The sequence below is a fragment of the Emydura macquarii genome, unplaced genomic scaffold, assembly GCF_026122565.2.
Source record: "Emydura macquarii macquarii isolate MOO-44397 ecotype Brisbane River unplaced genomic scaffold, CSIRO-AGI_Emac_v2 contig_1305, whole genome shotgun sequence".
NCBI classification, from domain to species: domain Eukaryota; kingdom Metazoa; phylum Chordata; order Testudines; family Chelidae; genus Emydura; species Emydura macquarii.
Genome location: NW_027131442.1, coordinates 1,199,490 through 1,216,545, shown reverse-complemented (window position 1 = coordinate 1,216,545; position 17,056 = coordinate 1,199,490). Strand labels below are relative to the sequence as shown.

Sequence of the window (17,056 nt, the reverse complement as noted above, 5' to 3'; positions counted from 1 at the left end):
TCTAGTTTTAAATGTCCCAAGCAATGAGGCTCCCATGTGACACGCTACACTTGTGAGACTGACTTGTTGCTGTCCAGTCTGAGCCTGCTTTGAGCAAAAATAAATTACTTCACTCTCCAGGGCTGGGAATCCAGCAATATCATGTTTCACTGAAAGGTGTAATGTCTGCTCCCCACCCTCCACTCTGCAGGTGAAGCACACCAAGGCAATGGCTGATGGAGGAAATGGCACTGCCGTGACCCATTTATCCTAATGGGTCTCACAAACCGTACAGACCTGCAGGGGCTGCTCTTTGGGGCCTTCCTGCTGATTTACAGCATTACATTGATGGGTAACATGGGCATGATGGCCTTGATCCGCTCTGACCCCCCACTTCCACACCTCCATGTACTTCTTCCTCAGCACCCTTTCCTTCGACGACATCTGCTACTCCTCCGTGGTCACCCCCTGACTGCTGGCCGATTTCCTTGCCATGGACAAGTCCATCTCCTACACTGGCTGCGTGGCACAGATGGCCTTCTTGGTGGGTCATGGCACAGCCAAGTGCCTGTTCCTGGCCACCATGGCCTATGACCAGTTCATGGCCATCTGCCATCCCCTTCTCTACCAAATACTCATGTCCAGGGGGACGTGCGTACGGCTGGTGGCTTTGGCCTACACCCTCAGCATGGCCAACTCAGCTTTGCAGACCAGCAAAGTCTTCTGGCTGCCATTCCGTGGCCCCAACCACATCAGTCACTACTTCTGTGATATCCCTCCTCCGCTGCAGCTCACCTGCACCAATACCACCACAGCCAAGGTAACTCTCTACATCTTCTCTGCCCTGGCAACCATGAGCACCTTGACCATCATCCTGGTCTCCTACGGCTACATCCTTGTCACCGTTGGGAGGATGAGCTCAGCAAAGGGCCGGTGGAAGGCCCTGTCCACCTGTGCCTCCCACTTCACGGCTATCTCCCTGTTCTATGGCATAGTCTTCTTCATGTACATCAATCCCAGCACAGGGAACTCGATGGACCAGGTGGTGTCTGTGTTCTACTCCATCGTCATCCCCATGCTGAACCCCCTGATCTACAGCTTGAGGAACAAGGAGGTGAAGGAAGCCCTGAGAAGAATGACCCATAGGCAGATATTTCCATAGCAACAGTATCACGGACTTACTGCTTCCATAGAGTGGCGTTGGGCAGAGATGTGGATGGAGGAACTGAATCACCAGAAGGGCAAGGACAAGCACGGTCTTGTTAATGAGGAGGTAATTTGATCTCACAGATGCATTTAAGTCATCATCCAAGAACCAACAGTGAAACATGGAGCCTCACAATGGACAAGTCCTGTCCATTGTTGCTCCACTTCCCCCTTAGCACAAATGGCTCATACATGTCTTCTTGGGCAGTGGCGCCAGAGAGATGGTCCAGGTGCATCACATATTCCCAATTTGGGATACCCTGCCTCTGATCCCTACAGAAATTTTGGGCAGTTCTGAGTCTGATCTGAAGGTGATAAACTGTCGCGGCCAGGTCATGGGCACCTAGTGGTCAGAACCAGGGTCCACAATCATGGGACAGGAGTCAAGAGTTGGCCAGCTCAAGATACCAGGAGTTCAGAAGCAGAAGACAAACTTGAAAGCAGATCCACGAGTTGGTAACCAGAGTCAGGCTGGATCATAATACCAGGGCTCAGAAGCAGGAGACAGACCAGAGATAGGAACCTCAAGTCCAATAAGCCAGGGGAGCAGAAGCAAGATATATCCCAGTTTCATGGACAAATTCCTCTTCCTGTGCTGTGTTGATACAGCAGCTGCGGAGCCCCAGCATTCTGGCAATCAGTTCTCTGCTGGAATTCAGCTTCCACACTAGCAACTCTTAGCAGGTGTCTGTGTGGCAAGTTGGCACATGTCAGCTCCTAAAAGTCCTGTGGACCAGGATTCAAGACCCCCAGTTCCTGACACCATCACAGTTCCTCTGGCTTGCTTCTATGAGAGCTGAACAGGAGAGCTGAATGCTCCTTCCTGTGAGCATTTTTGAGATTTCAAACATTTGTTCTGTCCCAAATCATGATGAAAAATCAAAACCACAAAAATTTTCATGAAACTGAAAAAATGGGGGAGTCGGAGGGAAGGGGGGAGGAGAATCAGCCCAGGTTAATCAAAAAATTTCATTTAGATTTTGACCTTTTTTATTTTAATTGGGGCTAAGTTGTTCTGTTTGGTTTGGTTTGGTTTGGTCTAATCAGCTGACTATTCGAAATGAAAAGTCATTTTGAGCAGGAAAACTGGACTTTTTCATTTCAAAGACATTACAACCTTTGCTTTTCAAAATGTTTTTGAGCCAGGAGACTCGTCAAACTCGACTCAGTTCCCCAGACAGTTTCCGTTTCAATGATTCGACATTTTTCAACCAAAAAAAAAAAATTTGTTTCCACCCACCCAGCTGTAGTCTCCACGCGAGATCCAAACTGGAGAAGCCAAATCCAAATGACCCTGTCCTGTGGGGAAGTTCAGCTCCTGCTCTGGCCGGTCTCTCGTTTTAGATCAATCTGAAGTGGTTGCTAAGATGCCAGCGCACAAGCGGAAGGGGCGACTCCTGTCTGAGTTATGGGCCCCTGCCGGCGAGCCCTAGAGGGGGCAGTGGCTGCATGAGGGGGGCTGGAGAAGAGACAAACAGGATGCTGAAAGAGGGCGAAGGCACTCCAAAGGGTTTGGTAATTAAGGGAATGGGGAATAAAGTGTCTCCCGGTGAGAAAGCTGGGGGGGGAAATTCTCCCCCACCAGAGGTGAGTGGGTGCCCCGTAAAGGGGAGAAAGAAAGCAACTCATGGGAAGGAGTGCAAATAGAAATAGGTGGAGAGACAAGAGGGACAGAAAAAATCACCCACTGGGCCTCCCTTTGGGAAAGGGTGTTCCTGGACCAGGTTGCAGCTTATGGCCTAGATGGCAAGATCGAGGCCATATGCAGCAACCTGGCCCAGGAACACCCAGGCCAGTATAAGGGGCTGAGTTAGGAACTGAACCCTGGTCTTCTGAGCCTCAGCCTTCTTCTCTAGCCATCTGGCACAGCATTGCTACTCCACCCCTGCCAGGCCCAACCCGTTAGCCCCACCAGCCGAGCATCAGGACCTTGTGGTGTGGTGGCACCCCATGCCCAGGAGAGGCACCATGGCCAGTGCACTCTGGGGGGAGAACACTCACTGTTACGTTCTTTTATAGGGTGCGGTATCCTGCCCCCCTGCAGTCCCATTCTGTGGGCTGGTGCAAAGGGGGAGGGTGGAAGGGGGAGGATCAGAGCTCTACTTCCTCCCTGCTTCTTTTGGGGGAGCCATAAGCTGAGCAAAGGCAGTCCTGCCAGCCCCTTATATAGCACATTTCCACACCTGGGAACCCAGGCAGGAGCCAGCCCTATAGATCTGAAGGAGTGTAATATGTTTAAGGGATACACGACTCTCTGGGGCAGGGACTGTCTTGGTGCTGTGTCTGTACAGTTCCTGGCACAATGGGATCCTGGGCCATGGCTGGGGCTCCTAAGCGCTGCTGTAATATACCTAATAGATAACATACAGTGCTTGGCAGAATGGGACCCTGGGCTGTGACTGTGGCTTCTAGGTGTTACCGTAATATACTTATAAATAACATACAGCGCCTGGCACAATGAGGTCCTGGGGCCCCCATTTTATTAATAATAAAAATAATATAGGGAAACAACCAAACTCCATTTACTTTCTGAATCCATTTGATTTCATGCTCTTTAACAGACTCATAGACTCTAAGGCCAGAAGGGACCATCACGATCATCTAGTCTGACCTCCTGCCCATCACAGGCCAGAGAACCTCACCCACCCACTCCTGTAATAGACCCATAACCTCTGGCTGAGTTACTGAAGTCCTCAGATCATGATTTAAAGACTTCAGGTAACAAAGAATCTGCCATTTACTCTAGTTCATGTTAGCCAGTGACCTGTGCCTCATGCTGCAGAGGAAGGCAACAAAAAAAAAAAAGCCAGGGCCTCTGCCAATCTGACCTGGGGGAAAATACCTTCCCACCCCCAAATATGGCCACCAGTTAGACCCTGAGCATGTGGGCCAGACTCTGTAGTAACTCAGTAACTGTAGTAACTCTGTAGTAACTCAGACCCTGAGCATGTGGGCCAGACTCTGTAGTAACTCAGTAACTGTAGTAACTCTGTAGTAACTCAGAGCCCTCCCCGTCTAGTGTCCTATTTCCTCTCATCAAAACGCTATATTGTTTGATGTCCTGTATTTCCGCCGTTGAACATTATATATGATTTTTTGCCCCATCCCGCTCAGCTGGGTTCTTTTATGGTGCCTGGGCTTATGGCCACAGGGTACCTTTCATGCATTAACGACAAACAGCAGTCTCTCTCCCTTCCCAGCAGATAGGCATTGTGGATAACTGCACTCATGCAATCTCTATGTGTGAGAAGGACAATGGTCACTGAGGTCTCAGCTGTAATCTAGATGCACCTCTGGTTCTCTCTCCTCCTTCCCCATGGGCAGCGGTGGCATTGTTCTGGGTGGATGTAGCAGTGATGTGCGACCGTGGTCAAGGAGAGAGAGGTGTCTCTCGGGCAGCTGGGACCACACCCATGGAGAGATTTGTGTACTGGAGCAGAGACCTTGACTTGGGCTATGTATGCAGGATGGGCAGGCACAGAGAGCCGGGCTCTGGGGTGGGACCAGAGCGATCGTTAAATCTCCTGGACTGGCTGAGGGGCTCCCATTTCTGGGCACTTTCTCCTGAGTCCATTCGAGATGAGCCTAGGGGCTGCTGCAGGGCAGGCCGGCTGCTGTAGAAGCTTTTTTTCAGAGCATTTGGCTTTGGCCCCAGCTAACAATGTGTCTCAAGCTAGGGGGCTGGCGCACTGAAAGGCAGCGTGCGGCTGGGGCAGGCCGCCGTCCGCACTCATGCTGCCTGTTCCCCACCAGCCCACCAACTCCCTCACGGACCTTGGGCAAGTCACCTCACAGCTCTGTGCCTTGGCCTCCATGACTGGTGCATGGGGATAGTGACGCTCAACTCACCTTTGGAAAACACAGTGCGGTCTGTGAACAGAAGCTGCTGTTTTCCATAGGTTGTGCGTGGTTCCTTTTATGCTCATTAGCATTGACATACTGCTTGTCTCCTGTGATTAAGGCACATGTTAGAAAAAATGTGCCTCTCTAGAACATTTTGTGAGCTAAAATTAATCTTACAGCTGATGTTTCGCAATACACCCCTTGGCACATCTTTTCCCATAATCTTATGGCATTGGGTTATTCTTCAGTCACTTACTTAAGTCAGCATTGCCTAACTCTGTGTCCTTATATGGCTAAGTTAAAATATTACAGCCTCAGCCTGCAGACCTTGCATTTCAGCCCTCCTTACTCAGACACCCACTACATAGTAGTCAGTCTTATACTTCTATACGCCTACCATCGCACAAAGCACAATAAATGAATGATCAAATAGAGTCACTGGCTACCGCCCCCAAACTCAAAACTTAACTGAACTTCTACCAAATCTCCCCAAACTGTCACACAAGACAAATGCAAATGAGGCCTGGCCCATACAATCAATTCTTATTGGTCATCAACAGATTGCAGCAGACAGCTCCCCTCCTCAGTGTTCCTCTGAAGGTCTTAAGTAGCTCTGTCCCGCTCTTCTCTCTATCCATTCCCTGACACTCAGGGTCAATAGCAAACTCCCTACTTTCCAGAGCTTTGGGTTGTAGGGTTTACACATGGAGAGATTCCCCATAGGCAGCTGCCATGGGGGGTCCTCCAGAACTCACTTTTGTGTGTATGTTTACTTGTTTTAACCTTGTAAATAACTCTGGTTCCTTTTCCTTGGTTAATAAATCTTTAGATAGTTCATTAGAGGATAGGCTACAACCATTGCGTTTGGCGTAAGAGCTAAAGCAGTGCTTCTTAAACACGGCCACCAGGGGCTTTTCTTGTGGCCACAGCCTCCTGGGCTGAGATAGGGCAGGGCAGAGGGTGGCGGGGGGGAGGAAACCAAAGCAGAGGTTGTAGGGAAGGTTGTGGAAGATGTTGTGACGCTTTTGAGATAGTGACGTGGTGGGTCTGGTCAGGACTGGTTGAGTAGTAAACCGGTTACATAGCCTGTTTTGCAACCCGTTATCTAATTGTGTTTTGTGCCAAGAAAAGCAAAAGTGTTTGCCAAGTTATTTGCTGTGAATAAGCCAAACCCTGCTATTCCCTAGAGTAAATATGTTACACTGTATAAGAGCTTGAAATGCGAGCTACGACACAGAGACCCCGCCATGAGCTCACCGGGAGTGTCTGGCATTCCCCTGCAGCCGCTTCGCAGAGCCCTAGGGTCTCCCTCTGATGTTTGGAGCGTAAGACATGATTAAAGATAAGTGCACTTAACTAGTGTGGGCGTGTTTTTATTCCTTACCTGGTATCCAGAATCGACAGGCAGCAGTGCCTGGCATAACAGAGGCCCCTCCTCCTCCTCCCTGTTGCTCCTGGATGCACCGCCTGGGTGTTGGTTGCTGGTTCTGGCAGCAGAATTGGCCTTGCACTGGCATACCATGGATTTATGGTATCCAGGGATCAAGCCTACATTTGCGACCCCTCCATCACCTCACGCTGTCTGTACCTGCAGGGTGGGGGGGGGGGGGGCGCTCATTGCGGCAGTTGGGCCCAGCCAGCCCCCCTCCCCACACACTTACCTGCCATGTGGCATCCGCCTCTCCCGCTCCAGTCCCGCAGCCCAGCGCCGGCTCGGGCGGGGTGGCCTCACCCCTGGCCTGGGGAAAGGGGGGACACCAGGACTGGGCCGGCCCTTCAAGATGCACAAGTGCCTGGGGGTGCAGGAGGCTCTGAGGGTCTGTGTCCCCCCCCTCAGCCCGGCAGCCCAGCACCACCAGCTCGAGTGGGACAGCCTCACCCCCTGACCGGGGGGAGGGGAGCCGGGCCAGCCTGTCAGGACATGCAGGGGGCTGGGGGCACAGAAGGCTCTGAGGGGTGGTGCCTGCCCTCCCCCACCTCCCCTCGGTACACCACTGTGGCCTTGCTTCCCTCTAAAGACACCTGGGGCACAACAATGGAGAAAAAGGCAGCTGGTGAGTTCCCCACTTTCCCAGGGGCGGTGGAGCTAAGGCTTCAGGCTTTAGCCCTGGGGTGGCGGAGCGGCTGGCTCTGGCTGTGGCACTTCGGTTCCTGTCCCCTGGACTTTGGCTTCCATCCCCTGCTGCTTCCCCCAGTCCCCCATCCAGGGCTTAATTTGTCCCCCAGCTTGCCAGGGCCGAGTAAGTCTGCTGCAAAAAGTGATATTTGCATGTTTGTTCGTATCAATTTTCACAGCAGACTTACTAGCTAGGAATAAATAAATTACAATGATGCAGACTGGTATATATGCATATTTATTTGTTTTTCCTAAAGGATGGTGGCGGCCCAGTGCAATTTGAGTTGCCTGACCACTGTTTTACAGACCTAGAATAGCTTTAGTTGCTTGCTTGGCTATTTTGACCCCTGTAGCATGACATTTTTTGGTTGGCAAAAATAAATAGGACTACTAAGTAACTTTGCAGATGTTTTAGTTTTTGCATACCACAGTGCATAACAAAACAAAATACACAACATGTATACTTGCAGCTGCACATGAATAATGGTAATGGAACCAACAAGTTATTTTTAAACTTTTGGGGTACACATTTTCATTGACAAAGGGCATATTTTTACACCATCCCACCTATCACCAGATGTTGATTTGACAACCCTAATTATCATGGTAAAAATAAAATGTAGTCAAGGGTAAAAACCCAGTGTAGGTAATTAGCATATATACTAATAAGTAAAAAGGTAATTAGGTAAAAGCTGTTTATAAAAGGGTATAAAGTCACTACTTAAACAAAGAGCACACTCCATCAACACCTAACTCCGTGAAAGGTGCTGCCGGTCGAACCAAAGGCCACTAACTCCCTGGCGGGGCCCCTAAAAAAAGCCATTCCTGCATACAGCTTTCTAAGTAACTGCTTAGATCTCCAGGCTTAGTAAGTATAATATATTGCAGTTAATTTTAGGCTTTGTATTCAACTAGTATATCTATAAAAAAAACCTTGCACATTAAACCTTATTAATCTGCAAATCAGGCATACCATGTCTCACTGGTATTCACACTAATCACTAAGCGTCCAATATCAGCAAAGGTAATTAAGTATTTTAGGGAAATGTGAGAATGGCCACCAGGAAAAGTTGGTGGCCACACTCTGAGACCAACCACCAAAAATTTGTCTTGAGAACGCCTGAAAAAAGTGCAGTTGAGCTGGGGTAAGTGACTGCCCTTTTGGGACTGGGAGTAACCTGAATATGGTTGTGATTTTTGCTGTAAGGGACAAATGTTATAGTTATAACATAAACAGCAGGATCTTATTCAGGGGATAAGGCAGTCTGCCGCGTTTATTATGAATACAGAAAAGGAAAAAATTTCAAAAGAAAACAATTGCCTAAAACACACTCTCTCTCGCTCTCTCTCACACACACACAGTTCTGCAGGAGGGATATAATTACCAGTCCCTTGTTACCCATGCTGAATCACTGGCCAGGTAATTTAGGCACGAGATTGGAGCCAGGCCCTTGTCGGTCGCGACATGATGCTCCTTGGGGTACGCAGAATGAGCCCAAAGTCCAGATTTCTTCTTCCCATTTTTATATTAATCCATTCCCATTTGGATCTATGGATCCTGTCATGTCGGATAGTCTCCTTGTTTGATGTAATCGTTAATTACGTTTTAAGTTGTAAGTCTGACAGCTTTCTCATCATTTCTTCATTCCTGTCTCACACTTCGGCTGTTCCTGTTCTGGGGTATTAAACTCCCCTGTTTTCCAGGGGAGTTCTCTTGATCTTTGGCCATCTGGGTTGTAAAGTTCTTTAAACAAAAGTTTCTTCTCTCCCTACTGTCCTTGAAGCAGTAATTATTTTCTCACTGTTTTATCTCAGCACTCAAACTGCATTCATTCCTCATTCATGCTTACTAAAAATCATTACATTCTTATTTCATTACATTAGTACATTATCTTGTACTTACTTACTAACATAATAAAATCCTTATACTTTATACCTTATACCTACATCAATTTTATTAAAAGAAAATATAAGGAATCTTCTTTGCCCTCTCTCTGCCCCAAGATTTACACATCAAACCACATTCCTGGTACGCATTGGGCACTTCTCTTTACTTGCAAATTAGCACAATTAAGTTTCAACATTCACTTAGGGATGTAACAAACAGCAGAGCCTTAATGTGTCATAAATGTTAAATCACAAAATGTTTAGGCAGGATGTTCTTATTCTTTTTCTCAGTGTAAGAATTAACCCTTAAGCTTCACATAGTATCCATGGTTCAGGCCTGCTTTGTTTCAGGCCTATATTACAGTATCCCCGCTCATGGGCCTGCTGAGGCTTACACAAAGGCAAGCTTGCATGGGTGGTTAGATGGGTCGGAGCACTCCAGGGCACTGTCTGTGACTTCATGTTAAGGCTGTTATAGCGCTTGAGGAATTCACACGTGATAACTGGTTGGTGAAATCTAAGGAGAGAACTCACAACCCCTGTGAGGTTTGTGCCCTGTTTTCTATCAGTAGTCTTCATGTTTTTGAGACACGGCAGGGCAGCTTGACAGGGTTGTGCTGCTTTTAAGGTTCTGGTACCAAGACCCATGGGCGGGGATCTCTGGCTCTAAACACAGACACCTCGACTGCCTGAGCTACGGGACCAGCTCTCTTCGCACCACTACTCGGAGATGTTGATCTCTATGCACAGCTTAGTCACTAGAGGGAGACAGTGTCACACTGTGTCAGTGCGGCGCACGCAGTCATGGATGAGCATTGTTAAATATTCTGGAATCAAAGAATTAATCAATAGAATTGATTAATAGCATGCCTGGCCTGAAACTGATCATAGAAGGCCTGACCGGAAATTGTAGCCTGAAACTGAAATAGAAGCCCCAGGTTGAACTATTAACAGGATGCCCCAACTGAAACTAAGATAAAGATGCTAAGATCCCACAGGATGTCTCACGACCACAATTTAAATGCAAACTCCTTTTGTGAACTCTAGCCCTTTTGAAGCCCTATCTCCTGTTCTGATAAGTATCGGTATGTGCCCCCCTGTCTACCCGGCCCCATAGGAACTTACTCCATACAAATTAGCATTTGAACATGTATTGGTGTAGCCACCCATCTTCGGGTGATAGCCAGAGTGCCTGAAAACCACATTGTATAATCAAGTGGCTCGTTGGTCTTTCCTGTGAAAACATCTGGCGTACCCCATGGTGCATTATGATTGTCTTTTCCTGAAAGTATAAACTGTTAATCAAATTCCACTATATGATCAACATGTAAATGAACCTAAGCAACCCCTATATAAGCCTTTTGTTTTTGGTAGCCAGGTAAAGTACCAATGATCAGCATCTAGACATGCTGCTCGGGCTTCCCTTTAGCTAAAGTACTTTGTATATGTGTGTGTGTCACAATTAAAGCTGCACTCGATCCAACTCTAAAGTATAGCAGAGTGATTCTTTCCTTGACAATTTGGTGCCATGACTTGGATCTCCAAGCGCTAGCCTCGCCCAGGAAGGACCGCGGATCGCTCCCCTTCAACCCATCGGCGCCATTCAAAGGTAAGAAACCTTTTAAATCTCTATTTGGGGTTTTGGAGGAGGGCTGTCCGTAGGCTTCCTATTCGAGAACAGCGAAGCGAGACCCGAACTTTGTTAAGGATCAGGGTAAGCTTTAAATTGTCTGTGTCTATCTGTCTTGTCTGTATGTAACAGAAGGTGATATCACCTGGTTTATTGTGGGTTCCAGACATTAGGTCTTCCCCACCTGGTTTACTGTGATCACCTGGTTTATTGTGGGCTGTGGACATTAGGTCCTCACCTCACCTGTGGGTTTTTTGTGGATGGAGGACACTCCCCACCTGATTTTACTGCGGGCTATAGACAGAGTCTACACCCCGACAGTACCAGTTTTAACTACGGGCTGCGAATCAAATTCCCACCCCGACAGCGTCAGGGTTACTGCAAGCTGAAGGCTGGCTCTTCCCTTGGCAGGATTTAGTTTATGAGTAGAGGACTGGTTCCTCCCTCTGGCAAGTTTTAAGCATTACATCTAAAACACAGCAAGGGGAATGGTGATGTAATGTGTGAAACCCAAATGACTGTACTTAGCTAAATGAGCCGTTGACCAGGTCTTGGACTAAAGCAAAGTTCTATCCACCCTGATTCCACCGCTAGCCTTGTTGGCTGCGACCGGTGAGAGTTAATAGCAAGGGGGACTTGCCTGAACCCAGTGACCCAACGGACAGGCGGAGCGTCTGTCTCGTCTCCCTTCCCTTTTCCCTTCCAAATCATAGCCTCCAATAGATCCTCCATCCCAAGTGGACTTCTGTGACTTTTGGAAGGACCCCTTCTGTGTCTTGTCTCCTCTCCCTACCCCTCCTGCTAAATAAGCGTATCATCATCAGGTTCATTTCTCCTCAGCTGCATTGCGGGCTGAAGTGAAACGGTGTGAATCCCTTAATAAGCCATTCCTGTGTGTGTACGTGTGTGTAAGTGATAATGGGAACAAGTCAGTCTAGAAAGGCGTCAGGCCCCCCAAAGGGAACTCCAGCGTATTATCTGAGTACGCATTACTCTCCACAGACTTGCAAGTTTTTGGCAAAGTGGCATTCTTATACTAAAAATGACCTGGCCAGGCAATTCCCCAATGTGGGAACCTTTGATTTGGATAAAATAATGCACTTGAGAAAAACTTTAGAGTCTCGGGGTTCCAAAGTATCCCAGGCACAATGGGATGCATTTTTAACTAGTATGATGAAGCCTCAAAAAGCCTCAAAAAGGAGAGTTTGAAAGACTCTCAGGAGAAATTAAAACTACAATTGAAAGAAGTACGGGAGAAATTGGCTGCTCCCCCAAATTATCCGGGCCCTAGTCATTTATATCCTGTGATAGAAAAGGTGCCCTATCCCCAGGAAACTCCTGAAGATCTATTAGATTTCTGGTCTCCAGTCCCTTCTGCCCCCCCGGCTCAGCTGCCTCCACCGGCCCGGCCGGGTCCATCAAATCAGGGAAGGGGAACCTCACCCCTGGCAGTACAGTCAGCCTGGGTTGATTCTACTAGCAGATCTGCTCAATCTGCTACCCCAGAAACTGACCAGACCCAAACTGCCTCGGACTCCCATTCATATGATTTACGAAAAAGAGATTTTAGAATGTCAGAAGAAACTGCCTCTGCCCAATTATGTCCTCTCCAGCAGCTCCCAGGACAAGGAACGAGCCTAGTAACCGTGCACGCCCCGTGGTCCCCAACCGACCTACTTAATCTAGCCCGAGCTTTTCCTAACATCAGGGAGGATCCAGTAAAATTTCAGGAAGAACTACACACTGTTATGAATTGTTATAACCCTAACTGGGCTGATGTAAATCAACTCTTGCGAACCATTATGCCCCAAGAAACCCTCCTAAGACTTAAAAAGGAAGCTCAGTGGCCAAATCAGGATATTGTTGGAGATGTCGCTTTAAACTCCGCCCGTAAGCAGCTAGTAAGAGCGCTACTTACAATCTGTCCTAAAAAGATAGACTGGGTAAAAATTAATGTGTGCAAACAAAACAAAGGGGAAGAACCAGCCGATTACCTTCAAAGGTTAAAACAAGTGTTTGAACGACACTCAGGGATGCTAATCCTGAACAGGACGCGCCACAAGCGGTCTCTGTTACCTTTGTACAAGGTCTTTTACCTAAAATCTCTACTGAAATACAGCGTGTCATTATAGGCTGGGAGGGAAAACCCCTACTGGAACTTTTAGCAGCAGCCCAACACTTCCATAAAAGAGTAGAAAAACAAAAGGAAGATACTGAAACAAAGCTTATGGCTCTTCAAATCCACCAATAGTAGAAACAACCAGAGAGTCCAAAAACTAGGAACCGGGAAAGGGGGTGGAACAAAAGGGGAAGGCAGCCTAATGCGTGGCCAAGGCAAGCGCCCCACGATACTCTGTGCCACTATTGCAGGCAATCCGGCCACTGGAAGTCCAACAGTCCTAACCGAAAAACCCAGCCCAGAGAGGGGGGCCATAGAGGCCATTTTGGCCCCAGAAATCTGGCAAGTTTTCCCCCCGCACTACCCGTCTGGGCGCAGGATATGCCCAGACTTGGTAACTATGCATAGGACAACGCGAGGGGTCGTGACATTATTGCTCCACTAATTCCCTTGGATCAATCTGGCCATAGCCTGACGTGCCTTGTCAATGGGCAATTAGTTTCTTGCCTCGTAGACACTGGCGCTCCTTGCTCCACCTTAAAAGCTTCAGAATTCCCTCATGCCCCTGTCTAAGCTGAAACTGTAAACACCGTAGGCATCAGCAGACAGCCTATTCCCCACCCAGTGTCTCAACTTCTCACTGTCACTATTGAACCTATATCAGAGTAACACACTTTTTTGCTTAGTCCATCTGTTCCAGTTAACCTATTGGGTAAAGATTTGTTGTGTAAGCTAGGTTGTGTAATCTATTGCACACCAAATGGCGATTATCTTGATGTACCGGATGCCAGGGAAGATACTCTTGTAGCATTACTACAAAATTCTAACCAGAAAAACACCGAATCCAATACTTCCTTGTTGCAACAGGAACTGCTGGATCAGGTGCCTCCACAATTGTGGTCAACCCATTCAAACGAAGTAGGTTACATGTTAAGTGCTGAACCCGTTCGGGTCACTTTAGACGCTGCAAAACCTCTCCCTTGCATCCCGCAGTATCCCATTTCTGAGGAAGCAGAAGAGGATATCAAGCCGGTTATAACTTCCCTCTTAGAACAAAAAATTATTTTCCTCACTCATAGTCCCTGTAACGCCCCAATCTTTCCAATAAAGAAACCTGGAAAAGATGCCTATCGATTTGTGCAGGACCTGCAAGCAGTTAATGCTGCAGTGTTACCCTCATTTCCCGTTGTCCCCAACCCTGCTACCATCCTGTCATGCATTCCTGCAACTGCCACCTATTTTACTGTTGTGGATCTCTGTTCTGCTTTTTGATCTATCCCTATCCACCCAGATAGCAGGTTTCTGTTTGCCTTTACTTACCAGGGACTCCAGTACAGCTGGTGTCGGCTCCCTATAGGATACACAGAGGCCCCTACTATTTTCTCACAAATTCTAAAAAGGGATCTGGACCCCATAACCTTTGACGAGCGTTCCACCTTAATTCAGTATGTAGATGATATCATGTTGGCCTCCCCTTCCCTAGAAGCCTGTAAACAGGATTCTATCACCCTGCTAACAGCCCTTGCCCTTAAGGGACACAAAGCGTCTAAATCCAAGTTGCAGCTTTGTCTCCCTCGAGTACACTATCTGGGCCATGATATCTCTGCAGGAAACAGACACTTATCTTCCTCCCGAATTAATGCTATCTTACAAATACCTAAACCTACCACTCGCAGACAAATGAGAAGCCTTCTGGGAATGGCGGGATACTGCAGGCAATGGATTCTAGGTTATGCCTCACTTGTAAAACCCTTGCAAGAGTTAACCCTAGATACAGCTACAGAGCCATTGGTCTGGTCCACTGAGGTGGAACAAGCCCTGGTCTCCCTTAAACAAGCTTTAACTCGGGCTCCCGCCCTCGGGATTCCAGAATACCAAAAACCCTTCACCCTCTATTGCCATGAAAAGGAAGAATTTGCCCAAGGAGTCTTAACTCAGCTCCATGGGGACAAGAACTGCCCTCTTGCATATTACAGCACCGCGTTAGACCCAGTCGCAGCCGGCTTACCCCCCTGTCTGCACTCAGTTGCAGCAGCGGCCCTTTTGGTTGAAAAGGCTGACACTCTAGTTCTGGGAAGCCCTCTAACTATAGCCATCCCTCATGCCGTGGCTGCTTTACTTCTGAAGGGTAAAACCCAACATCTATCTAACGCTAGACTAACTAAATAAGAAAGACTCCTCCTGTCAGCTCCTAACATCACCTTGACCCGGTGTTCTGTGCTAAACCCTGCCTCACTTCTCCCCACCCTTTCGGATGGGGAACCCCACCATTGTCTGGCAGTTCCAAACACCTTCTTACATCCCAGCTAGATCTCCAGGATGTCCCTTTGACTAATCCCGACCTAATCTTGTTTGTGGATGGGTCTTGTCTTAGAGACAGTCTGGGTAACCTAGTGGCAGGATATGCAGTGTGTACTCAGCATCAAGTCTTAGAGGCATACCATCTACAACATGTTTTGTCTGCTCAGGTCGCTGAGCTAGTAGCCCTCACTCGCGCATGTGTATTAGCTGATAAACAGTCGGTAACCATTTACACTGATTCTCGATATGCCTTTGGGGTCGTCCACAATTTTGGGCAACTCTGGAAACAGCGAGGATTCCTTACCTCCACCGGGAGTCCTATTCGGAATGGACAATATGTAGCTGCTTTATTACAAGCTCTGCAACTGCCCTCTTCCCTAGCTGTAGTCAAATGCCAAGCTCACCTTACCCCTTGCGACAATGTCACACGTGGAAACACCCTGGCAGATCATGCAGCTAAAGAAGCGGCCCTTACCGGCTCCCCAGCACCTGACTCTGTTAACCTTTTCCTATCCACGGATCACTCACCCCTAGCTAGCCTTGATGCCTTGGCCAGGTTGCAAGACCAGTCCCCAGAACAGGAAAAAAAGGACTGGCAGCAAAACGGGTGCAAACTGCACCCAGACACCTTGTGGCGTTCCCCGGACGGCCATCTGGTAGCACCTAGGTCTCTTTTGCCCTACCTTGCCCGTGTGACTCACTCCGTGGCTCACAAGGGCAAAGGGGGGATGATTGCAACAGTTGAGCGCGATTGGTTTGCCCCAAATTTTCCTTCTATAGCACAACAGTACTGCAGTACCTGCCCTGTCTGCCTAGCCCACAACATAGGCCAGAGGGAAAAGACTAAAACTTTGGCACATCCCCCTCCGTGGGGACCCTTTGTGAACCTGCAAATGGATTTCATTCAAATGCCTAAATGCTGTAACTTTGAATATGTGTTATGTTTTCAGGATGGATAGAAGTCTATCCTTGTAAGCGAGCAGACGCAATAATCGTCGCTAAGAAATTAATAAGAGAATTTATACCTCGATTTGGGTTGCCCCTCATCCTGGATAGTGATAGAGGAACCCACTTCACAGGCCAAATCATTCAGAATGTATGTAAAGCCTTAGGAATTCAGCAACATTTACACTGTGCCTATCACCCCCAATCTAGCGGAGCGGTGGAAAGGAAAAACTCAGATTTGAAAACCAGGTTAGCCAAAATATGTGCAGAGACCAGCCTGAAGTGGCCAGATGCCTTACCTATAGCTCTCATGTACATTAGAAATACTGTCAACAGAAAACATGGACTATCCCCACATGAGATCCTCACGGCCAGATCCATGAGATTACCACATACCCCACCACCAGATCTGGAAAAATTGGATCTGAACTTAACTGATGATGCGATACTGAACTATTGTAAATCATTAATGAAATGCGTCAAGTCTATCTACTCACAGGTCCAAGAAGCCCTTCCAGTACCTGCAATGGAACCGTGCCATTCCCTCCTACCAGGAGATTGGGTTTGCATAAAAATCCACCAGCGACAGAATGCGTTGCAACCACGGTGGAAGGGACCTTACCTCGTGTTACTAACCACTAACACTGCTGTACGGTGTCAAGGATACCCTAACTGGGTTCATGCCTCGCATTTCAAGAAAACTCCACCACCATTGGACCCAAAGGCAACCGAATTCCGGTCCCTGTCGGCAACCCTCAACTCGGTGAACCCTGAGACGTCAGAGAAACGCAAAGAGAGCCCCACTTCGGACCACCACAAGCGTCAATACAACCTAAGACCCCGAAAAGCCATAAAAGACTCTGGGACGGTAACATGAAATCGGTGGTAGTTATTTGGTCACTAACGCTTTCATTTGACTTGTCAGACTGGGACTCTAACCTCCATGTGAAAGTATCCCAATCTACTGCTGATCAAAATAACCACAGTAATTGCTGCATCTGTACTTATGGACCAGCTCATCCAAAGCAAG

At 48.0% G+C, this 17,056-nt stretch overlaps 1 pseudogene; it reads left to right on the top strand.

The window, feature by feature from the left end:
• The first annotated feature begins 208 nt into the window (after nt 1–208).
• LOC137154893 (olfactory receptor 5AP2-like) lies at nt 209–1,141 on the top strand (annotated as a pseudogene).
• Nucleotides 1,142–17,056: the final 15,915 nt, after the last annotated feature.